A 25,689-nucleotide genomic window follows, 5' to 3' on the forward strand; every position below is an offset into this window, starting at 1 on the left:
ATGGAAATGGGTTCGGATCAAGGACACATGTGATACCCAGAGGAATCATTTGTTGGCTATGTGAGGGGTGGCAGGAAGGGGGTAGGAAAAGAAAATGATCATTGTTTCCAATGAATAATGTTTGAAAATGACCAAATAAAATACTGTTTAAAAAGAAAAAATAAAATAAAATAAATAACAAAAATTGGATATACAATTCTGTTCCTAGAGCCTGAGAAAGATTATGAAGTACTCTCTTTTGGAGCAAAAAACTTGATAGTAAAGAATTTTATTTCACATTTTTTCAAATACAGTTAGATGCAAAACTGGAGTAGAATGACAGACTTTGCTCCAAATCATCTACCTTTTATTGGGACTTTGCTCCAAATATTCTACCTTTTATTGGGACAAGGGCCTGAGAAGGGTGGCAGAGTGGTGGAGTGGTTAAAAGATCATTTTCTTCCTATAGTGATTCATAAGCAGGAATCTCACTGCTTTTCATAAATTCCTGAGACTCATTCCTATTCTCACTAAGTCCCTACTTGTTCTTTCTCAGTCATAACGTTCAGATAGGTCATTGATTGTTAAATTGTCTCTTTTGGATCTGTTTTCCAAATCACTTATTTTTTCCAATGAGATTTTTCATATTTTCTTTTATTTTTTCATTCATTTGATTTTGCTTTATTGTTTCTTGGTGTCTCATGAAGTCATTAGCTTCTAATTGCCCAATTCTATTTTTTTAAAAATTGATTTTCTTCCACCTTTTGATTCTTCTTCTCCTTTTGGTCCATTGTTATTTTCAAGTCACTCTTTCCTCCATTTGATTTTTTTGGTTTCTTTTTCCAGTAGTTCAATTCTGGTTAATAAAGCACATTTTCCTTCCTTACTTTCTTTTGTCTCTTTTTCTAGTTGCTCAGTTTTGCTTTTAAGCAGTTGTTTTCTTTTTTCTCATTTTTTCTTCAACCTGTCTTATTTGGTCATTGAATTTATTTTTGAGTTCTTCTAGAGCATGAATACAATTTCCAGAATTTTTTGAAGCTTTGCTTGTATTTCCTTGGATCTTCTCATCTTTTGCAGGCTCTCTTGTTTGTTCTTTATTGAACAATTGAAGCTTTATTGAAGCTTTCAATAAATCTCCTCTTTCTCTGTTGATTACTCATATTTACAGCCTTTTCTTTTCTTTTGTTATTTTTATTGTTGTTGTTGTTTGCCTATGGATATAAGCTTGTCTAGTCTCTCTTCTCTGCTGGTTTAATGGATTAGGGTTGTGTTATTCTGCCCTGCGGTAAGTTTTCAAAAGTTTCTCTCCTCTGAAATTTTCTTCTTTATATGTAACCCCTGAACCAGGACTGCTTCTTTGTGCTATGCACTAGACATATCCTCACTGTTACAGTAGAGGCTTGAGTGTGCACTGAGTGTTATAAAAATCCAGACCTCACTCCCAGTGCCTGGTGCTTTAAGGGGTTAGTCTGAAGGTCTCCTCTATTAGTGTGGCCCCCAAACTGAGGTCTTAGCATTGCCTACACCCTGATTCTGAGTCAGCTGTAGAAAGGTGGGGGGTTTGTTGGCCTGCATTTTTCCACATGCAGTTTTGTTCCAGTTCTCCCCCTCATCATGTAAATCCACTCTCTCTGCCTAAATTTCATGTTGTATTCTTTGGAGAACCTCCTTACTTGCTCTGTTCTGACTCCTGTGCTTTAGATGAGCCTTTTAACAATTGGTTTGGAAGGACAATGAGAGCAGTTTCAGGTTTTTGCTGTTACTCACAGCCATCTTGGCTCCTCCTCACTGATTTTTTCTTGAAGATTACCTTTCAACTCCCATAAAGTTACTTAAAGTCTGAACCCCTTCCCAGAGCAATCAGGACATGATTGCTCTAATAGTCTGTCTTCTGCCATTCTATGACTTTCTCTTTTATAATATATACTGTACTTTGCATCCCCAGTACTGACATCCTCTTTTCTATTGATTTTCTTTGAGGGATGTTAGTAATATATAAATATGTTGATGGTTTATATGGGCATATTTTATATCCTGCTACTTTATTAAAATTGATAGTTTCAACTAAATGCTTAGTTGAATATTGAAGATTTTCCACATATGCCATCATATCATTTGCAAAAAGAAACAGTTTTATTGTCTCTTTGCACATTCTGATTCCTTTTATTTCTTTTTCTTCTCTTTTGCAATTTCTTCTCTATTGCTAGCATTTCTAGTACTATATTAAATAATATTGGTGATAAAGATCATCCTTGTTTCACTCCTGATCTAACTGAGAATGATTCTAGCCTATCCTCACTAAAAATAATGCTTGTTGATGGTTTTAGGTAGATGCTTCATATAATTTTAAGTAAAAAAAAAACAACAAATTATACCTATGCTTTCCAGTTTTTTTTTAATAAGAATGGATATAACATTATCAAATGTTTTTAAGTATCTATTTATATAATCATATCATATTTTATTATTTTGTTACTAATATAATCAATTTTGATAGTTTTCCTTATATTAAATCATCACTACATTGCTGACATAAATCCTATTTGGTAATAATGTACAATTATTTTAATGTATTGTATTTTTCTAGCTATTACTCTAGTTAGGATTTTTTCATCCGTGTTAATTAATGAAATTGTTCTTGGCTTAAGTATCAATATCGTATTTGTTTCATGAAAGGAGGTTGGCAATACTCCAGCCTTACTTGTCTTTTCAAATAATTTATTGAATATTAAAAATAGTTTATCTTTATATTTTGGTATCATTTACTTGTGCATGCATCTGACCCTGGTTCTTATATTTAGGAAGTTCATTTATGGCTGGTTTGATTTCTTTTTCTAAAACAAGTTTAGTTAGATATTTTATTTCCTCCTCTACTAGTCTAGGCAATTTATATTTTTTTTAAGTATTTTTCGTTTTCACTTGAATTTTTAAATTTGTTGGCATTTAATTGACAAAGTAACTCCTAATAATTGCTTTAATTTTGTCTTCATTGGTAGTATATTTACGCTATTCTTCTTTAATGATAGTGTTTGACTTTCTTTTCTTTTTAAAAATTATTGTATTTGTTATTTCCAGTTTAAGATGGCCCCAGAATAGAAGCAGGGCTCTCCCTATCCTCTTCACCAACCAAGATGCATTTCCTCAGAATGACAAAACCAGTCAAACAAGTGAAGGAGCTCCACAGAAGGGCACAGCATGGAAGGTAGGCACAGTTTGGGCATTTCTAAGCTAAAAGGAGCAAAATTCTCCCTTCAAGGGGTGAGCTTATCACTCCTCCCCCACTTAAACAGAGTCAGAGCCAGCACAGGGAAACATCTAGGTTCTCAGAGAGTGGCTGAGGTCAACACTAATTCATCCCTAAAAGAAATGAGACTTTGGACCCCAGAAGGCTGAGGAAATATGGAGATAGGGCTCAGAGATTGGGCAGAGAGGAGCATCTCACAGAAGACACCCTAGAGGCTTGAAAAATAGCCTTAGACCAAAAACATCTCCAGAGCTAAATACAGAGACTTGCCTATACTCCACACCCAGACCTATGTGGGTCAATCTTTAGGTTATCAGGGGCTGGACTTGTCCTTAAGAGCAGTGCGACTTGGGTCCCCAGAAGACTGAGGAACATGGAGCTCGGCAAAGAGACTGTACAGAGTTGCTCACAGCAGACACTGCTACAAAGAGCCAAAAAATAACCCCAGGGGAAAATCCTCTCTGTAGTTCAATACAAAGATCACCCACTTTCCTCACTTAGACTTCTGACTGAGAAGGAACAAGGCTATGGCCACCAATTTTAAGTCTATGACCACACAGTCTTTGCATGATCTAAAAATATATGTCCTTGGATCTCTTCCATCATTTCAGTGGCTCAGTTATTCTTGTCATGAGACTATCCTCTCAGCCCATTTTCTAGAAGTTATTCAGTTACATCATCATAACAACAAAGCTAATCAAGTCACCAGTACTGGATAGTATAAGTGATGATTTCTATATTCAAGATCTTTCAAAATATTTCCACAATTGCTGGTTTCTTCAGACCAAGAAATCTTTGAGTTGGCAGAACTCATGGGCAGAGGGTAAATTTGTACACTATCCTTGTCAATATCTATGTTTTTACCATCTGTACTGAAATAATTTTATATATAGCTAAAATAATTGTTTCTGGAAAGATACCTGATGGTAATGGGATTTTAGTGGGTCAAGGAATGATTGTTTAGGACCAATATCAGGACACAGTGTTTAGGAAGGTCAACAGGATAAAGATCACAGGATACCAAATGCTATTAAAGAGGGTTTATTTAAGATAAGGGAAGTGAGGGAAGGGAATTGGGATGATCTATCTAAAGAATATAAATAAACCTCTCACCAATTCTAGTTTGTAGCTTCAGAGAGATGGTATATACACTGTCAGTTACCTCTCTTATTAAAAGTCCCATTTCCTATGATAAAATACACTACACTAACCCAAATCCCTCCTTATATGGTAATAGAGTTAGTAAGTTTGGAAGGTAAGCAGAAACAGGTTTCAAAGGGAAATACTCACTGACAGATGGCTTTAGGTTTTTCAAGCAGCTCGGTAGGAATATCTCTCAGTTGGCATCAACAAGATAAAGAAGAACAGGTAGTTGGTAAGATGGATCACAAGGAAAGCCATGAGAGAGAGAAGAGCTAGCTCACCAGGTCCACCTTAGGAGACTAGATAAATTCAACCTCTTGCTTAACTGTCCGTTAGAAAAAGAAACAGTTGTTCCTTCTCCAGAATTCTTGAACCTCCCTGCTTCTTCCTTTGTAGCATCCCCTCCTGCTCATTTCCTTCATTTCATTTACCCTAAGGTGTTAAAGACTCTCCTAGCCAATTTTCACAAATTCTAAATAGTGGTCTGAAAGCTATAAAATTCAAAGAAAGTAAATTCGTACATTTTGGGGATGATTAAAAAGAGCACATCAAACTATACATCAGAAAACATTTTCACACCAATGAGGCTCCTTCAAAATTCTGTTATATAAAAAGTGTTTTTAATTAATTACTATCAAAATGGGTGTTTATATGACACATTCTGATTTTCCCTGGCCAAAGAAATCCAATGTTGTTGAAATTTATGTTTAAATATTAGCACAGGACAGGGGGCTTATGTAGAAATGAGGCCATGACACAAGCATGCCCCTCTAGCTGAGGCACCACCTTGGAAAGACTGAAATGCCTGCACTTGCTCCTTGAATTGATGAATCATGTGGCCCAGCCTCTTCTGACATACTGGGGGATGAGGACTATTTTACACTGTAACTGTGTATGCTTCCAATGGGGTTTTTAAACATGTCATAAGTATGTTGAACAAGAATCTTATCAGAGGTGCAATATAGAGTACCTCAAAATGTCTTAAACATTCCAGATGAGTCCATCCTGGAAAAAAAACAGATGACCCCCCCAACTTGAGTTTCTGACCTTAAAGCAAACTATACAAATTGTTACCATTCTGGAAATTTCCACAAAATGAGTAAATATCCTTCCTCTTTTTAAAATATCCCAACCAATGTTTTTTGGAATAGCCATGGGATTACTTCCAATAACACCTGTATTTTTTTTCATGGCTTTACCAATAACAGTATTAAGTCTATAGGTCTCCCTAATGAGTTGGCTGAGTAGCCTAAGCATTTGTGTACTCTTAAGTAAAGAATAAAACTCATACCCTTTACATGAGATTTCCCTAGATAAATTTTGGGCATTCAGGGTAATATATGCAGTATGGCATTACAAAAGAAATAGCCATATATCATACCTGGTAAAATTTCCTATGAGTATAGATACATGTTTTTTAAAATAATGTTAAAAATATATCCCCCAATAAGTTTAAACCATTATTTAAATTGCTTATGCTCAGGCCATCAATACTAGTTCACTGCATAGGATGGTAGAGTTCCCTTGGCTAGAAACTCACCAAAGGACTCAATATGAGTGCTTTGCTATGAATAAAACTCTTCTCCCCTTTATAGCAGACTGATGCATTAGTATCTATCAAACTTTGTGTTCTAACCTAAGACATTCTTAAAATGAATAAAGAATTTGAAATGGAAAAGATTCACAATAATTTGAATACTATTCCACAGAGGGGGCATAATAACATGCAAAGACACATGTTGCCCTGTAATGTTGTTTAATCTTCCCTACTGTTTTCATAGTATCAGAGAATGTTGTTAGGTAGGAAATACCTATAAATACCAATGGATACAGTACATATAGAAGCTGACTGTATTAGAAAACTTTAAAATAATATTATTTTATGTACAGTGTTCCAACAGTGTTAGTACAGTTTGTAACTTAAAACTTAATATAGTTATAAAGGAATACCCTCAAAAAATGGAAACAAAATGTTGGAGTTTGAATGTGGGGTTAATATAAGTGATCACAAAAATAAAAAGTAGATGTCTATAGCAAAAGACATTTGTTAATTTGGGAAGATTCCAGTATTGAAAAAGACACAGATAATCTAGTTCCTTAACAGCAGTGAAAAAGACTGGTTTGTCAGAGTTATGCTGACTAAGGACCAGCCAAACAAAAATGCAGCACAATGAAGGAGAATCTTTTGGCAATGGAGTTAGAAGATATTAATTTTAATAAAAGAGTTTTCATTAACTTTAATCATACATCTAATTTGACCATTAGGAAATGACTTTTTAGCCAAGGAAATAAAATCATACCTAGGTGGAAAAATGATTGAGATGATTTGAAGAAAAAATATTCTAGTATTAGAAGGAAATTTAATCAGTTTTTGTAAAATTCAATGAGAATGTTAATCTTTAACTAAGAAGAAGACCATGCATACAATGGTGTCAATTAATACAGCATATGTCCCCAGTTTCATTATAAATCAATATTATTTATTCTATATGTGTTAATGCATTTTAAATACAAATCATCATAAGCAAATATAATTTTACTATGAAATAAAACATTTCATTCTATTGTCTTTATTATGTGCTAATGCACTGTATTAATTGATATAAATTGGTTCTTCTAGATATTCTTAAATTCTAGGCATTTAATCAAATACACATATATATCAAATGATGCCTCTTTGTCAGACAATGGAAATAAAAAGACAAACATACTATGAAATGATGACTGCCTTCAGGGAATTTACATTATATTGGGTGGCACAACATTTATATATACATTCACATACAAAAGCAAGATTATTTAAAAGGGGACCCACTATCAATTGCACAAATAAAGAGGGTTGACACATGAGCAGAGCTTTGATGGCAAGTAGAAATTTTAAAGCAGAGTTCAGGAAGTGCACTCCATGAAAAAGTTATAGAGATAGGATCTGGATTCATATGTATGACATATAGGAAAAAAGTCTTGTCTGAGTGTGCAATATGTACAAAAGGTGGAAAATTAGCTTGCAGGACTCAAAAAGTCAATGAGAAGTGTTTGCAGGTTGAGAGATAAAGGTAAGATTGATGCTACTGGTTTTTGTCTTGTAGCCATGGAAGCAGATACCCCCTTCTCTTTAATTAGGTTCATAACATAAATGAATCAGTAGACTAATAAATTGCTTTTAATGGAATTTTTCCTTGAAATTAAAGAAAATAAAATATGATTCTTAATCTGAATGTATTAAAAGTATAAATAATAGATAGTAGACAAGTTTGTTTCAAATGTCACCATTAGCATAAGTTGTTGCACTGTTTCAACCATGGGGTTTTGAATAATCGTATTTGGAAGAATAGAATTCTGACACTGAACTGACACATTTTTTATTCTTATGGCTTTCTTAACAATAAGAGCCTGATATGCTATTTTATTTATCACCTAGCAAATGCTTATAAAACACTTACTATGTTCAAAAGATAAATAAGACAAGGCCCTTACCTCCAAAGAAGTAACATAAAAGTAAGCATACACTTTTTTAAATAGTATTTTATTTGATCATTTCCATGCATTATTCATTAAAGACAAAGATCATTTTCTTTTCCTCCCTCCCACCCCCCCATAGCCGACACATGATTCCACTGGGTATCACATGTGCTCTTGATTCGAACCCATTGCCATGTTGTTAGTATTTGTATTAGAGTGTTCGTTTAGAGTCTCTCCTCTGTCATGTCCCCTCAGCCATTGTAGTCAGGCAGTTGCTTTTCCTTGGTGTTTCTACTCCCTCAGTTTGTCCTCTGCTTATGGATAGTGTTCTTTCTCCTAGATCCCTGCAGATTGTTCAGGGACATTACACTGCCACTAATGGAGAAGTCCATTATGTTCGATTATACCACAGTGTATTAGTTTCTGTGTACAATGTTCTCCTGGTTCTGCTCCTCTCGCTCTGCATCACTTCCTGGAGGTCGTTCCAGTCTCCATGGAATTCCTCCACTTTATTATTCCTTTTTGCACAATAATATTCCATCACCAACATATACCACAACTTGTTCAGCCATTCCCCAATTGATGGGCATCCCCTCGTTTTCCAATTTTTGGCCACCACAAAGAGCGCAGCTATGAATATTCTTGTACAAGTCTTTTTGTCCATTATCTCTTTGGGGTACAGACCCAGCAGTGCTATGGTTGGATCAAAGGGTAGACATTCTTTTATTGCCCTTTGTGCATAGTTCCAAATTGCCCTCCAGAATGGTTGGATCAGTTCACAACTCCACCAGCAATGAATTAATGTCCCTACTTTGTCACATCCCCTCCAGCATTCATTACTTTCCATAACTGTCATGTTAGCCAATCTGCTAGGTATGAGGTGATACCTCAGAGTTGTTTTGATTTGTATCTCTCTGATTATGAGAGATTTAGAACACTTCTTCATGTGCTTGTTAATAGTTTTCATACACTTTTAACATCACAATATGATGTATTTGAAGTAAGCCAGAGATTATAGCACTGAGAGGTGGTCTTGGTATCAAGTTAAAGTCTTGTTTCTGAGACAAACCAAAAATTTTAAAGAAAAATTTTCACTACTTTGGATAACTCCAAGACCAGAAGTTAGATAAAAATAACATATTTACACTGGCAGTAGAAATTTCTACATTTAGATCTCATTGCACTTATAAAATCACATGACAATTTCCCACTAAACTATTTTCTCCAATAGTCATATTTCTCTATAGCTGACAAAACAGATATTAGTTTTATCCTACTATATTTCTTAGATAAATGATCAGCATTTTTTGTACTCTTCCTCCTACTCATAACTCAAATGCAAAAAACAAAAAAAAAGAAAATTACAACTCTGGTATCAAATATGTAAAATCAAGAAAAGCATATTCTCACAGTGGCCATAATAAAAAAAATGCATATTTCATTCTCCAAATCAAATCTATCATCTTTGTCAGGATATGAGAAGCTTTGCAGGGGTATATTGGTGAATATTTAATAACTAGATCTGCAGAAAAATACACAACACAATTTTAAATTTAATACATAATGTTAACATTTTCTTCAACAGTTTCTTTAATCTAGACAATCAGTAGAACAATAAATCAAACCTTGATTTGTAGTGTTTGTCAGTTTCTGAGGTATAAAGGCTCATATAAAAAGTTTAACAATGAGCTCTATTAATCCAGTATGAATTGGTTTCAGAATAGCATTGCTAGCATGCTTTGTCACTAATTTTCTGGAAGTGTGTTTGATCATTTAAAGTGTTTTGCCCTTGCAATTTTATTCTTATAATATAAACTATTCTCCTGGTTCTCCACTCTGCATTAGTTCATATAAGCTTGCTCTGATATCATCCCTGTCATCGATTCCAAAGTACAATTTGGAAGTCTTCAATTATGGCTATATATTATAATTACTTTAGCAAGTATCCATTTAATGATCACCTTTTAATTTCCAGCTCCTTGACACTACAGAAACAGCTACTATCTAGAACTATCTCCTCATTTTTCTCTCTTTTGGGGTATAGATAATTAATACTATCATATGTTCAAAGGATTTGGATAGACTGTAAAAGCCAGGGTGGCAAAAAATAAGTAATAAATATAATGATCTTCCATCCACTTCCCCTTTAAATACATTTTCAAAAAAGCTAAATTCTTATCAGGATACCTAAGAAAAAAATCACAGTGAATAATTTTCCCAGCACAGATCTGCTTAGAGATAAAGATGTCTATGAACTCTGGGACTAGGTCTGTCTAGGTACCATGTTGGGGAAGCTATGGCTTAGGTGCTGGGGTAGCACAGAGATGGATGCTCTGTTCCCCCTCTCCATGGTGCCTGAGAACATTTATTGCATGCCCCACTCCTCTATCCAGCAGAACAATGCAAGTATTTCTTCCCTCCATTCTCTGGGGTAATGGGAGGGACAGACTCACAGCCAGCTTGAAGTTGCATTTTGAGCATGTGATCTCAAAAACATTTGCTAATGCTGTGGTGTTAAAAAAAAATTTGCATATAGTGCAACAGGGTAAGAAATGGATCCAAATCCAGCAATGAGTGAATTAAATTTGTGCACTATGTGGGTATATATATGTATATATATATGTATATATATACATATATATATACATATATATATATATATATGTGAATTATGAGTGCTGTGTCCAGTCAAGGATACATGTTTGTAACTGGGTTTGTCTTTCTTTCTTTCTTTTTTCCCAGGTAAGGGGTATAAAATCAGCACAAGAGAAATAATGTGGATTTTTAAGCATTAAACATTTTAGTAATTTTGAGGACATATTTTCAAATAGCTTTTTAAAATGCTTTAATTATGTGACCCTGAAATTGTCTCAACATTCACTGTTTTTGTTTTTACTCAAAATACCTGCTGGTTTTCCTGTTTTCACCTCTTTGTATATCTGTCTCAATTCAATACTCTTTATTTCATACTCAGGTCATGTCTTCCTCATATTTTCCTCTCTTTTTTTGTCTTCCTCTCTGTCTATTCACAGCATACATACCACTGAATATCTCGCTGTTAAAAAAATTAACCTGACCCAATATCCCTTCATCAAACCCTTCATTCCCAAACCCTTGTGATACTTTTCCACCAGGTGAGAGGAGTCTTACACTGAAATTCCATTCAATTAAGCTGTGAAAAATATCTCTCTGCAGAGAATAGAAAGTACTTGTTTCCCAGAGCATAATTTTTAACTCTTTAGAATTTTCTACCCAATATTTCCATATTATAGATTATGTTTTATCTTTTAAAAATATTTACATAAGATGTTATCCATGGTTTTCATGTTTCCCCTCCAAAAATTGCAAGTTTATACAACTTCTCTAAGATGACCTTAAAATTATTTGATAAAATATGAGCATGTGGACCTTCACTCAGAAATTGATGAGATTTGAGATGCATTTAAAATGGGAGTGTTTCACTTATTTTGCTTCAGTTGTCAAGAAAATGATATGCATTATATTTGATTATATACTTGACTTATCCTCTTCAATTCACCAAGCAGAAAAGTAAATTGAGTTCTCTCTTCATTCTAACTTCAAAGGGCAGGTTACATTATATCTATCTCAGTTGCTATGCTGACACTAACATCCATGAATAGATTAAACTCTTTTCACAAAGGTTTGCTAGAAAATGACCCCTGGTCTAGAGTCTCAATAGCATAGTAATATTCAGTTGTATATTTATATGGCATATAGTCAAACAATGAAAAAAATATCCCAAAAGTATTGCAGTGAAATTAATTTAAGAAACCATTTACCACAAGTCTATTATATGTATGATACTATGTTAAGAACCGTAGAAATTCAAGTCCTTCTTATAAGTAGACAGTGAGGCCACAAATATTTATCAAGTATCTGTTCTGTCCTTGGCAGTTTAATAAATGGAGAACAAATATACAAATAACTAATTCAATGGGAAATTCAAATAACTTCAGAGCTGGAGTCTAGGCAAAATGTTATAAGCGATGAAGGGCAAGAGGCAACAAACAGGGGAGCTTCATGGAGAAAAAGGATCCTGAGAAAGAATGACCTGATCTTCTGTTTGAAAGGAAAGGATGCTTTCTTTCCACTGCTTCAAACTCTTTGTCTAAGATCCAGTCTACATAATCCAAATAAAGCAACTATATATATATATATATATATATATATATATATATATATATATATATATATATGTCTGACAACCCAATCATATGTATGCTCTTGTGCAAAAAAAAAAGGATCCCTGATTGCTCTTGAAATGAGCATCAATTCTCAAAAACTCCAGTTCATTTCTTAAGTGTTTCAAATTTTATTTCTCTTTGGTTTTGTACATGTTTAAATGAAACATAATATTTTTTTAGAAACAGCACTGGTACCAAAAGGTTTTCAGGCTATGTTTGTGGATATATCACAAATCTCTTCTCATAGTGTCTAAATGTATTCTTGAGATTAAAAAGAACTTCATATATGAAATGGATAAAACAGTCAATGCTGAATGCAGTAAACTCTTTGGTTCAGTACTTCTAAAGGAAGGTCATATGACTTAATGGGGAAAAGCCAAGGAATTGAAGATAGAAACAAAAAGGGAAGATACTAGTGAATTAGTGTTGACATTTTTATGCTATTGCCAGGATCTACATTCAAATGACTCCTCAATAGATCAAAATATTGAGTATGATCCAGGAGCTTCCCTAATTACAAGTTGCCTGAGGTACCCTGAAGCAGAGATTTGAGGTAGTAAAATATTATGTACTTTTCAACTTCTTAACATGCTCTGAAACCCATAGATTTCAAAACAATCTTATGACATATCTAGTGTATCAATTCTCTGTCTCTTCCTAGTCCCATGATGGTGAACCTATGACACAACATGTCAACACTGACATGTGTAGCTATTTTTATAACATGTGGTAGCATGTGGACTCAGCACATTTGGGGGCCTGGGAGCCGGCCAGGGAGCCTCATGTCCACTGCCCTAGCTTTGGCCATGCCCCAGCCTGGCCTGGGGGATGGCATGGGGGAGGGTTTCTCCTTTCATTAGCCACAGGGGTGGGGGTCAAGCCATGGGCAGTATGCACCAGGCAGCTTGGGCCCATGGGGCTCCTGCGGGGTTGGAGAGGAGGAGTGTGCCAGGGAAGGCAGCCTGGCAGGCAGCAGCTACTGCTGCAGCTTCCCTAGGCCAGCCAGCTGGGGCAGGGTAGGGTGGGTGGGGCCAGGTCAGAGGGAGACTTGGTGGGGCTCTGGCCCATATGCAAGGGAGCAGTGTCTGGAACTGATTACCAGACACTTTTAGCTCCCTGAAAAATATAGCAATGGCCTTACTCACAATTTTTCCATCTATATACTTTTGTGAGACCATATTCTCAGGTTTAAATAATATCAGAACCCACAAAAGAAACAGATTGACAAATGAAATTAGTAGTGCTTGCTAGGGGTTTAATTGTACAAAATACCAACCTTTAATTGAAGATTTAGCCAATAAAATTCATCAAAAAAACAGTCACTAATAGAGAGGATAATTAAAAAAATTCTCCTTCCCCTCACTTAAATCTTAGTTCACGGTACCCCACACAAGTTAAATAATATCAAGACCAACAAAAAAAAAAACCTGACTGACAGATGAACCAAGAAGTCACTAAACAGATAAGTTGAATAATTAGTTTTTGGTTTATTAAATAGAGTTATATATTACAATTATATATTTTTGTTATTTAAACTATAACTATCATAAAACTATGTTTTTTTTTTTCTCAAAGTGACACATAACCCAAGTTTGCCCATCACTATTGTAGTCCCACTTTGGAGATCCTAGTCTCAATGAAAACTAGGTAGTAAAATAGAGTTTACAGTGGGAGCCAGGAAGGTCAAAGTGAAAATCTAGCTTGAAATTTAGAAACTTGTGATGCTATGCATCACTTAACCTTGACATCTTTATTAGTTTTCTTTCCTGTAAAATGATGATAATAATAGCAAATATCTCATAAGGTACTGTGAGAATAAAATTAAATAATATCTGTAAATGATTTTTCAAACATTAAATTACTATATGAATGTTATTATTGTTTTACTATTATTATTATCATTATTATTGTATTAACCCACTAGAGAGATTATTGGACTTTCTAGTTTGAATGTGACAGTTACAGCCCTGGTTGAATAGTGTTTAAGTGGCTGTACCACTTTGCAGATTTTGGAATAAAAATATTAATTGCACATTTGGATTACACAATACTAAAATATAGATTAGAATCCTATTTCTTCTGCTCAGTTTAAGTAGCTTAGACAAGAAATCCACCTACCCAAATATTCACTTTGAAATTCATTTTCATTATCATTCAAAACAAATAATTCACATTTATATATGAACAATTGCTACATTTACAAAATGCTTTCCTCAGGGCATACTTCTGCCTTCTTCCTCTATTTTTCTAAATTATAATTCCCATCACATGACTATCCATCCAACTCTTCAGAAATGCTGATCATAATAACCTGTAGTAAACATATTTTATTCCTTGATGATGTTCATTCAGAGTTGAATTTTCATAACCCAAACAAATATCTTAACCGAGACTGAATGTAGGCTTGGTGACAAAATCATACCTGTCCCCAAGGCTCAATATAAATAAATGTGTAAAGGTTTATTAAAAGGAGAGAGGCTGGCAAAGAGAGGATGTTTTGGTACTAACATCTTTAAAAGACCATCTCCTAAGGCACTTATGAAAATACAATTCAGACATGCCTGTGACCATTGAAATAAATTAGTCAATAAAAATTAATTGCAAACTATGTGTCAGGGACTGTGTTCAATGCTAAAGAAATTTATAAAAAGATACAATGGAAGAGATAAAAATTGCATGTGGTCTTGGGAGCAGTAAGCTATTTTCATAATAATATTACAATGTATTCATATTTAACAGAGTAAATATTGGTATACACACACACACACACACACACACACACACACATATATATATATATATATATATATATTTAAGGGTAAATTTTAGGATTGAGACTGAATATATTATTTAGTAGTCACCAGGAATTTAAATTCTAAAACCCAATGAAATACTCAAGTCAGAATGGAATTTTATGGTGGTTTATTTACAATTGAAAGAAGAAACTAAGAATGGAGGGGGGTTAGGGAGGCTCTAACTTGGTCTGAGCCAGGGGGAGTTCAGAGGCCTCAGCCAAGAAGACTTTCCAAAAAATTAAATCTAGCTCAGCTTCCAGCCATGTGGCCTCCTCCAAGATGAGGGACCACCTTAGAGGTTAGTGCCTTCATAAAAGTCAAGGGAAGGGGAGTCAGCCTTATCACTCACTATGTGGTACTTTCAGGGAAGCACTTTCAGGGTACGCACTCCACCAAGTCAAGTTCCACCACCAAAGTTCATAAAAGCACCCTCTCACAGAAAGTGATGCAAAATATAAAGGCAATTCTTTCCATCACTTCCTGTGTCTCACATGCACCAATGGTGGCTTATACTTGGCTTAGGACAGCCCAGGGGGTCAGTCAGTTCTTTCTGATTTGTCACTTGCTAGCACACTCAGGTCACAGACCATCCTCCCCCACACTTAATCCTTAAGTGGGGGGTGTATACATTCCTGTTTGCTAAAATTCTAAAGACTAAGCAGGGTGGAGTAAATCTAAAATTCACAATACAACTGATTAAAATATTTCAGAATACAACATTTAACAAAAACATTGTGAATCCTCTATTTTTAAGAGTATGAAGGGATACTGACAAAAAAAGTCTGACATATTTTTAAGGGAAGGAATGTTTCTCTGTTCTGTTGAAGATACTACCTACAAAAATGAACATATACATCACTAAAGCTAGCAGAATGAGCACAGTTATCCATGGATTTGTTCAAAACATTCTTTTTATGTGATGATTTCATCCTGTTTAGTCAACAATTCCTAATGCTTTAATTTCACCATTAGACTCACTTGTCAGAACTGTCCCTCTTCTTTTCTATCCTTTGGCTTCAGCATCTGGACCATGAATGGTATTTCATTAAAGAATTGTTTTCCTATTTAAAAAAATGTTATTTAATTAATTGAGTATTTTTCCAGAATAACCAAAATCATGTTCTTTCCCTCCCCTCATCCAACCCCCCCCCCATAGCTGACACAATTCCACTGGGTTGTACATGTGTCATTGGTCAAGAGCTATTACCAAATTATTAATATTTGCACTAGAATGATTATTTAGGGCTTATAACCTAATCATATCCTCATTGACCCATGGAATCAAACAATTGTTTTTCTTCTGTATTTCTACTCCATCAGATATTCCACTGAATGTGGATAGTGTTCTTTCTCATAAGTCCTTCAAAATTGTCCTGGATCATTGCATTACTGCTCATAGAGAAGTCCATTATATTCGATTGTACCACAGTGTATCAGTCTCTGTGTACAATGTTCTCCTGGTTCTGCTCCTTTCATTCTGAAACAATTACTGGAAGTCATTCCAGGTCACATGGAATTCCTACAGTTCATTGTTTCTTTGAGTAGAATAGTATTCCATCATCAACAGATATCACAATTTGATCAACCATTCCCCAATCGAAGGGCATCCCCTAATTTTCTAATTTTTTGCCACCACAAAGAGCATGGCTATGAATATTGTTGTACACATCTTTTTCCTCATTATTTCTTTGGGGTACAAACCCAGCAGTGCTATGACTGGATCAAAGCATAAGCATTCTTTTAGGGTGCTTTGGGCATAGTTCCAAATTGCCTTCCAGAATGCTTGAATCAATTCACAACTCCACCAGTAATGAATTTGTAGCATTCCAGTGTATCATTACTGAGCTGGGATCCTAAGCGGGCCATGCAGCCTTTGTTTTAAGTAGGATTGGTTGTAAAGCAGGGGCTGAATTTACCCAGGCCTCTATCATGTACATCATTAGCATTTCAAACCAATATGAATCCACTATGTGTTGTTACATATGCATTACATACCTCCTAATCATCTCCATAATAAAATACAGGAACAGCACAACTCCTCCCTCTCTCTGGCTCTGGCTTTCTGCCATCTGGATCTCTCCTTCTCTGGAGCCCTACTCTGGTCTCTAAAGATCTTCTTCCTTTGTTCTTTTGTTTCCCACTCACCTAAACTCTCCCCTGTCTGGGCACTAGGAGCCTGCTCTCCCTGCCTTTGTTAGCTACACTCTGCCACCAACTGTCCTCTATCATGGAATACTGAAATACATCTATTCTCTCTATCTACAGGTTTTTCCTTTCCAGGAACTAAGCACCATTCCTTACAAAAATTAACTTGTATTTATCTCTCAATCGATCACCCATAATCCTCAGATTCCTTGCTCCCTCTCAGGCTACAACTCACAAAGGAATTGCTTATGTAACAGTTGCCATATGACTGTTACAGAATTAATGTCCCAATTTTGCCACATACCCTCCAACATTTATTACTTTACTTTGCTGCCATGTTAGACAATCTACTAGGTGTGAGGTGGTATCTCAGACTTGTTTTGATTTGCATTTCTCTGATTATAAGAGATTTAGAACATTTTTCCATGTATTTATTGATAGTTTTGATTTCTTTATCTGAAAACTGCCTATTCATATGCCTTGCCCATTTATCAATTGGGCAATGGCTTGATTTTTTTGTACAATTGATTCAGCTCTTTATAAATTTGAGTAATTAGACCTTTGTCAGAGGATTTTGCTATGAATATGTTTTCCAAATTTATTACTTCACTGTTGATTTTAGTTGCATTGGTTTTGTTTGAACAAAACCTTTTTAATTTAATGTAATCGAAATTAATTATTTTACATTTTGTAATTTTTCTAATTCTTGCTTGGTCTTAAAATCTTTCCTGTCCCAAAGATTTGACAAACATACTCTTTTGTTTTCACCTAATTTACTTATTGTTTCCTTTTTTATATTCAAGTAATTCACCCATTCTGAGTTTATCTTAGTATTGGGTGTGAGATGTTGATCCAAACCAAATCTCTCCCAGACTGTCTTCAAATTTTCCCAGAAGTTTTTATCAAATAGTGGGGGCTTTGTTCCCAAAGCTGAGATTTTGGGGTTTATCATAGGCTGTCTTGCTGAGGTCAATTACCCCAAGCCTACCCACTGATCCTCCTTTCTGTCTCTTAGCCAGTACTATATTGTTTTGATAACCCTGCTTTATAGTATAGTTTAAGATTTGGTACTGCATGGCCTTTCTTCACCTTTCTTAAAATTTTTTCAAAGTTTCCCTTGATATTCTTGATTTTTGTTCTCCCAAATGAACTTTGTTATGATTTTTTTTTCTAATTCAGTAAAAAAAGTTTCTTGGTAGTTTAGTTGGTTTGGCACTAAATAAGTAAATAACTTTGGGTAGGATTATTATTTCTATTATATTAGTTCATCCTACTCATGAGTAATTAATGTTTTTTCCAATTATTTAAATCTAGTTTCAATTGTGTGGAAAGTGTTTTGTATTTGTGTTCATATAGTTCCTGTGTTTGTCTTGGCAGATAGATTCCTAAGTATTTTATATTATCTAGGGTGATTTTAAATGGAATTTCTCTTTCTAACTCTTCCTGCTGAGATGTGTTGGAAATATACAGAAATGCTAATGATTTATGTGAGTTCATTTCATAACCAGCAACTTTGCTAAGGTTGCTGATTATTTCCACTAGCTTTTAAGTTGATTCACTAGTTGGAAAAACATTAATTACTCATGAGTAGGATGAACCAAGCAATAGCTTGGTCTCCTCATTGAAAATTTTAATAGCTTCAATTAATTTTTCTTCTCTAATTGCTACTGCTAGTGTTTCTAGTACAATGTTAAAAAATAGAGTTGAAAATTGGTGTCCTTGTTTCACTCTTTATCTTATTGGGAATGCTTCTAATTTATTCCCATTGCAAATGATAATTGCTGAGTGTTTTAGATATAAGCTATTTATTATTCTTAGAAAAGGCCTTTCTATTCCTATACTTTCTAGTTTTCAATAGGAATGAGTGTTGTATTTTGCCAAAGGTATTTTCTGCATCTATTTAGATAATCATGTGATTTTTGTTGGTTTGGTTGTTGATATGGTCAATTATGTGGATGGTTTTCCTAATATTAAACCATCCTTGCATTCCTAGTATAAATCCCACCTGATCATAATGAAAGACACTTGTGATCAATTGCTGGAGTCTTTTTGCTAGTATTCTATTTAAGATTTTTGCATCTATGTTCATTAAGGAGACTGATCTATAGTTTTCTTTCTCTGTTTTTGACCTGCCTGCCTTTGTAATCAGTACGATTTTTGTGTCATAAAAGGAATTTGGTAGAACTCCTTCTTTGCAAATTATGTCAAATAGTTTGTATAATATTAGGATTAGTTGTTCTTTGAATTTTTGATAGAATTCACTTCTGAATCCATCAGGCCCTGGGAATGTTTTCTTATGTAGTTTTTTGATGGCTTGTTCAATTTAATTTTCTGATATGGGATTATTTAAGCATTCTATTTCTCCTTCTGTTAACCTAGTGTAGTAGATAATGAAACTTGATGAATTATTGTGGTAGGATATTTTAGAGAAGTTACACCAGGAAGTAAGCCAAGGAAGAGACTTGAATCTAGACCCCCCCCCCCATAACTTCCTGTTTCTTTCCCTGTCTGGTTGAAGAATCTTCTCACAGATAGTAAGTTGAAGATTTAACCTCTAATAACCAAATCCCACAACTAGTCCATTAACTAAAAGATCTTTTATTCTTTGGAGAGAAAGGGGTAAGAAGTGGTTGGGGGGAAAGAGGGAAATTAGGGTCTCCATAAGTTCTAAGTTATCTTGTTGATTGAATATTTTGAAATACAGTCAATTCAGAAAACAAAATTATCTTCCCCTCAGGGTAGATATTAATAGCACTGCTGACAACTCTCTTCTGGGCTAAACCAAATTTCTCTTCAGCTCACAGTATAGGGAGAAAGCAATGGCTAGAAAGGAGACGAAGGGGTCTGTCTTCCATCTTCAAGTAGAAACAGCCAAAAAGGTTATGAAGTCTCAGGCAGGTGGAGCTTCCTAACTGCTTCCTCCAAGCTTACATTGGAATAGTCTCCCCTCCCCCAATGATATGTGATCTAAAAGTGCTGAGCTCTTTTGCTTTGCAGATCCATTTTTTCTTTGCCCAAATAATTTTCATTCCCAAATATCCCCATTTCTGTCTTTGCCAGAATTTACTACCAGTAATTCTGCTTTCCTCTTTTCATACTAACCTCTTATTTTCTAATGTATTCCACAACCCTCCAAAATAAAAAATCCTAGTCTGTCTTTACTATTCTAATCTATCTTACCCTATTCTAAGATTTGGAATTAAGGAGAGTAGGTAGGTCATAACGTACAATTTTACTACGGAAATATGGTTTTGAAAACACTAATAACCAGTGCAACAATTTAAGCAGTTTTTAAAACAATATAACTTCCTTATTTCCAAATGAATTATAGGCTGTTCTAAGTAAAAGTTTTATAAACAATATCCATTCCTAATATTACTATGCAATTTAACTTATGTTAACTAAGCTATCCATCTGTCCCTAATCTATTTAGAATTTCAAATGACTTATCTGATCTTGCCCTGTGTGTTAGTTGTTAAAAATGTCGGTAACTTACCATTATAATGTTAGAATGATAGTTTCATTAGTAGTTTACAAATGTACATAGTTTTGTCTGTATAAATTTTACATATGTACAATTATGATACATTTTGTATGTGAATTCTGTTCAGTCATGCAAATAAGAAAATTTCCTTTGAATTTTTCACAGAAACTCACAATAATGAAAGTATAAATTTTGTGTGTTTTCTAATGATGAGATGCTACATACTTACCCAATCCATGAGATTTCTTTCCACATTGTGTTTATATGTGATATGTGTTCATGTACTTATGTGTGAAGTTAACATGTATGATGAATTCTTATATGACCTGATCACCATCAGTTCTAGATTTCAAAGTCTGTCCATGTCCTTGATGTTGATTTTAGGAAATATACATGTCTTGGATTCTTCATCTGTTCAGGTTACACATGTTGTCTGTTGTCTCCCCTTGATTGAAGTCCTGGGTTCTTTAACATACAGGAACATGCATGTGTGTAAGTTCTTTGTCTTCCTGTGTGTAAGATTGATTTTACCTTATTTGCATGTGCATGGAAGTAAGTTTGAATTTTTCATGCGTGTCTGTCAGTCTTTAATAGTTTGATTCTTCATGTGTGGATGTATGCTTTTCCATGTGATAATCTTCATGTGAGGGTGTATGTAGTATGTTTTACTAAGAAGATTTTTAAAATATGTCTTATAATGTTGACATGTGGTATCATCTTGTATCATTTGATGTTTAAATTTCAAGGAGGTTATTTCATGGAGATTTGGCTTCTTTGACATATTTATATTAGGAGATTATTTTGAATTTTGAATTTTTCTTAGAAATAGAATTTTCCTTTACTTTATGGTTATTATTCTCTTGTTATAGATAGAATTATACATTATGCAATGTGTTTTTCAGAGATGTGTCTTCTTTTTAAGTAACCTTGTTTCATTCTTAATGTTGTTATTATAATAAGCAGAGATCTTTTCTTATTGGAGCACATTCAACTTACCATCTTTGAGAAGATTTTTCATCCAAACAGTGAAAGAAACAAGAAGTAGTGTAGGGGAGGGACTCAAGATTCAGTCTCTTCCTTGGCTTACTTCCTGGTGCATCTTTTCTAAAATTCCCCACCACTATAATTCATCAAGTTTCATTATCTACTACATTAGGCAATTCATATTTTTGTAAATATTCATTCATATCATCTAGATTGCCAGATGTATTGCCATATAATTCAGTGAAATAGTTTCTAATGAATGCTTAATTTCCTCTTCATTAGAGGTGAGGTCTCCTTTTCATCTTTGACACTGTTAATTTTATTTTCTTCTTTCCTTTTTTTTATAGATTGACCAGTACTTTCTCTATTTTATTTGTTTTTTTTTCAAAATGCAATCATCTAGTAATATTTATTAATTCTATAATTATTTCAATTTTGATTTTATTAATTTCTCCTTTAATTTTTAGGATCTCAAATTTACTTTTCAACTGGGGATTTGTAATTTGTTCTCTTTCAAGTTTTTTGATTTGCATGCCCAATTCATTGACCTCTGCCCTCCCTAATTTTTTAATATATGACCTCAAAGATATAAGTCTCCCCCTGGGTGCTGCTTTGACTGCATCCCATTTGAAAGGATGTCTCATCATTGCCATTTTCTTCAAATGAAATTATTAATTGTTCCTATGATTTGTTTTTTAACTAACTGATTTTGGAAAATCATGTTATTTAATTTCCAAATAATTTTTGATTTTGCTCTCCATGAGCCCTTACTAATTATTATTTTCATTGCATTGTGATCTGAGAAGGTTGCATTTATTATTTCTGCTCTTTTGACTGGATTGCAATGTCTTTATGCCTTAATAAATGGTATATCTTTTTGAATGTACCATGCGCTGCTGAAAAGAAAGTGTATTCTTTTTTTTCTATTTATTTTTTTCCACATGTCTACTAACTCTAATTTTTCTAAGATTTCATTCACTTCTCTTACCTCTTTATTATTTATATTTTTCATCTGATTTATCTAGTTCTGAAAGAGGAAGTTTCAGGACTCTCATTGGTATAGTTTTACTATCTATTTCCTCCTTTAACTCCACTAGTTTCTCCTTTAGAAATGTTGATGCTATAGTATTTGGTGTATACTTGTTGATTACTGATATTTCCTCATTGTCTATACTGCCTTTTATCAGGATATAATTACCTTCCCTATCTCTTTTAATCAAATATGTTTTTACTTTGGCTTTGTCAGATACCATAATTGCAACTCCTGTATTATTTTTCTCAGTTGAAGTGCAATAAATTTTGTTGCAGCCTTGGATCCTTATTTTGTGATTGTCTACTTGCCTCATGTGTGTTTCTCATAGAAAATATATGATAGGATTTTGGTTACTAATCCACTCTGCTATTTGCTTATTTTATGGATGACTTCCTTCCATTCATATTCAGATTTATGATAAACACTTCTGTATTCCCCAACATTTTGATATCCTCTCCTACTTCTGCTGTTTCTTCTTTTGCTATATCTTTTAAAACCAATGGATTGCTTTTTATCAGTCCACCTAGTCCCCACCCATATTATATTTCCCTTTATATCCACTCCCTTTTTGTTCATTTCTTCTAATTTTTAGTGTCTATTAAGTTCCATCATCCCTTCCCTCCTTTTCTGTACTTCACATCCATTAGTTTTTCCCTTCTCATTTTCTCTATAGGGTAAGATAGAATTCCATATAACAATGAATCTAGATGCTCTTTGCTCTCAGATTTTATTTCACTGAGAGCAAGGTTTATGTATTTCCTATTAGCACTCTCTTCCTCTCCTTCTTATAATAGTATTCTTCCTCTCCCCTTCCCATGCACCTTTTTGTGTGATATAGATTATCCTATTTATCTTATTCCTTCAAGGTTCTCTTGGTGCTTTCTTCTATCCCCCCTCCCTTTTTCTTTTTTTGCATATCATCTTAGAACAATTATTTACCCAACCTTTACCTATGAATGATTCCTCTAATTACTATAATAGTGAATATTGTTTTCAGAGTTAAAAATAACATTTTCCATATGTTCATATGAACAATTTAATCTTATTAAAGCCCTTAAAGAATAAAATTTAATTAAAAAACATTTCCCCCATTTTATCTCTCTTCTTTACCTTTTCATGATTCTCTTGATCTTTGTGTTTGGATATCAAACTTTCCAGTTAGTTCTGTTCTTTCCTTATATTTGGAAATCTTCTATTTTCTTGAATGTCCATACTTTCCCCTGGAAGTATATAGTAAGTTTTGATGGGTCAGTGATCCATGGTTGAAGACCCAATTTTCTTGACATTCTGAATATCATATTCCAAGCCTTTTGGTCCTTCAGTGTGGAAGCTGCCAGATCTTCTGTGACCCTGACTGGTGCTCCTTGATATCTGAATTATACCTTTTTGGCTTCTTATAAACACTCTCAAATTTGGCAATAACATTCCTGGGGGTTGTTCTTTGAGCATTTAGTGTAGAGAGTGTTCTATGAACTCTTTCAATGTCTATTTGCCCTCTTGTTCAAGAATATCAGGTTAGTTTTCTTGAATATTTTTTTTGAAAATTTGATTTAAGCAATTTAGAAAATTATTGCTTGGTTATAAGAATCATAATTTTTACCCCCCCCCTTCCCATCCTTCACCCCTTGGATGGACAATTTCACTGGGCTTGATGTGTACTTGATCAGAACCTATTTTCATATTGTTGATGTTTGCATTAGAATGATCATTTAGAGTCTACATCCCCAGTCATAAACCCCTCGAACCATGTAATCAAGCAGTTGTTTTTCTTCTATGTTTCTACTCCCACAGTTTTTCCTCTGAATGTGGATAGTGTTCATTCTTGTAAATCCCTCCAAGTTGTTCAGGATCACTGTACTGCCACTAATGGAGAAGTCCATTAAAATCGATTGTACCACAGTGTATCAGTCTCTGTGTAGAATGTCCTCCTGGTTCTGCTCCTTTCACTCTCCATCAGTTCTGGGAGGTTGTTCCAGTTCACATGGAATTCTTCCAGTTCATTATTCCTTTGAGCACAATAGTATTCCATCATCAACAGATACCACAATATGTTTAGCAATTCCCCAATTGAATGGCATCCCCACATTTTCCATTTTTTGCCACCACAAAGAGTGCAGCTATGAGTGTTCTTGTACAGGTATTTTTACTTATTTTAATTATTATATTACTTATTATTTCCTTGGAGTATAAATCCAGCAGTCCTTTGGCTGGATCAAAGTGAAGACAGTCATTTAGCGCCTTTTGGGCATAGTTCCAAATAGGCCTCCAGAATGGATCAATTCAAACTTAATCAGCAATGCATTAATGTCTCAACTCTGCCACATCCTCTCCAGCATTCATTAATTCCTTTGCTGTCATGTTAGCCAATCTGCTATGTGTGAGGTGATACCTCAGAGTTGTTTTGATTTGCATTTCTCTGACTATAAGAGATTTAGAACACTTTTTCATGGGTTTATTAATCATTTTGATTTCTTCATCTGAAAATTGCCTATTCGTGTCCCTTGCCCATTTATCAATTGGAGAATGTCTTGATTTTTTTTGAACAATTGATTTAGCTCTTTGTAAATTTGAGTAATTAGACCTTTGTCAGAGGTTTTTATTATGAAGATTTTCCCCCAATTTGTTACTTCCCTTCTAATTTTGGTGGCATTGGTTTTGTTTGTACAAAAACTTTTAATGTAATCAAAACTATTTATTTTACATTTTGTGATTTTTTCTAACTCTTGCTTGGTCTTAAAATCTTTTCTTTCCCAGAGATCTGATAGAGATTTCTGTTTTAATTATGTAGAGAATGCTTGGTTGTTGTGTTCATATAGTTCCTGTGTTTGTCTCAGCAGATAGATTTCTAAGCATTTTATATCATCTAGGGTGATTTTAAATGGAATTTCATTTTCTGATTCTTCCTACTGAGATATGTTGGAAATATATAGAAATGGTGATGACTTATGCAGGTTTATTTTGTATCCTACAACTCTGATAAAGTTGTTGATTATTTCTGCTAGCTTTTTAGTTGATTCTCTAGAATTCTTTAAGTAGACCATTTTATCTGCAAAGAGTGATAGCTTGATCTCCTCATTGCCTATTTTAATACCTTCAATTTTGTTTTCTTCTCTAATTGCTACTGCTAGTATTGCCAGCACAATGTTAAATAATAGAGGTGATATTGGGTATCCTTGTTTCACTCCTGATCTTTTTGGAAAGGCTTCTAGTTTATT

At 34.2% G+C, this 25,689-nt stretch overlaps 1 pseudogene; it reads left to right on the forward strand.

The window, feature by feature from the left end:
* Positions 1 to 12,915: 12,915 nt before the first annotated feature.
* Positions 12,916 to 25,689, forward strand: part of LOC100018315 (retinitis pigmentosa 9 protein homolog) — a 45,002-nt pseudogene continuing 32,228 nt past the window's right edge.

This window comes from Monodelphis domestica, chromosome 6 (genome assembly GCF_027887165.1).
Source record: "Monodelphis domestica isolate mMonDom1 chromosome 6, mMonDom1.pri, whole genome shotgun sequence".
NCBI classification, from domain to species: domain Eukaryota; kingdom Metazoa; phylum Chordata; class Mammalia; order Didelphimorphia; family Didelphidae; genus Monodelphis; species Monodelphis domestica.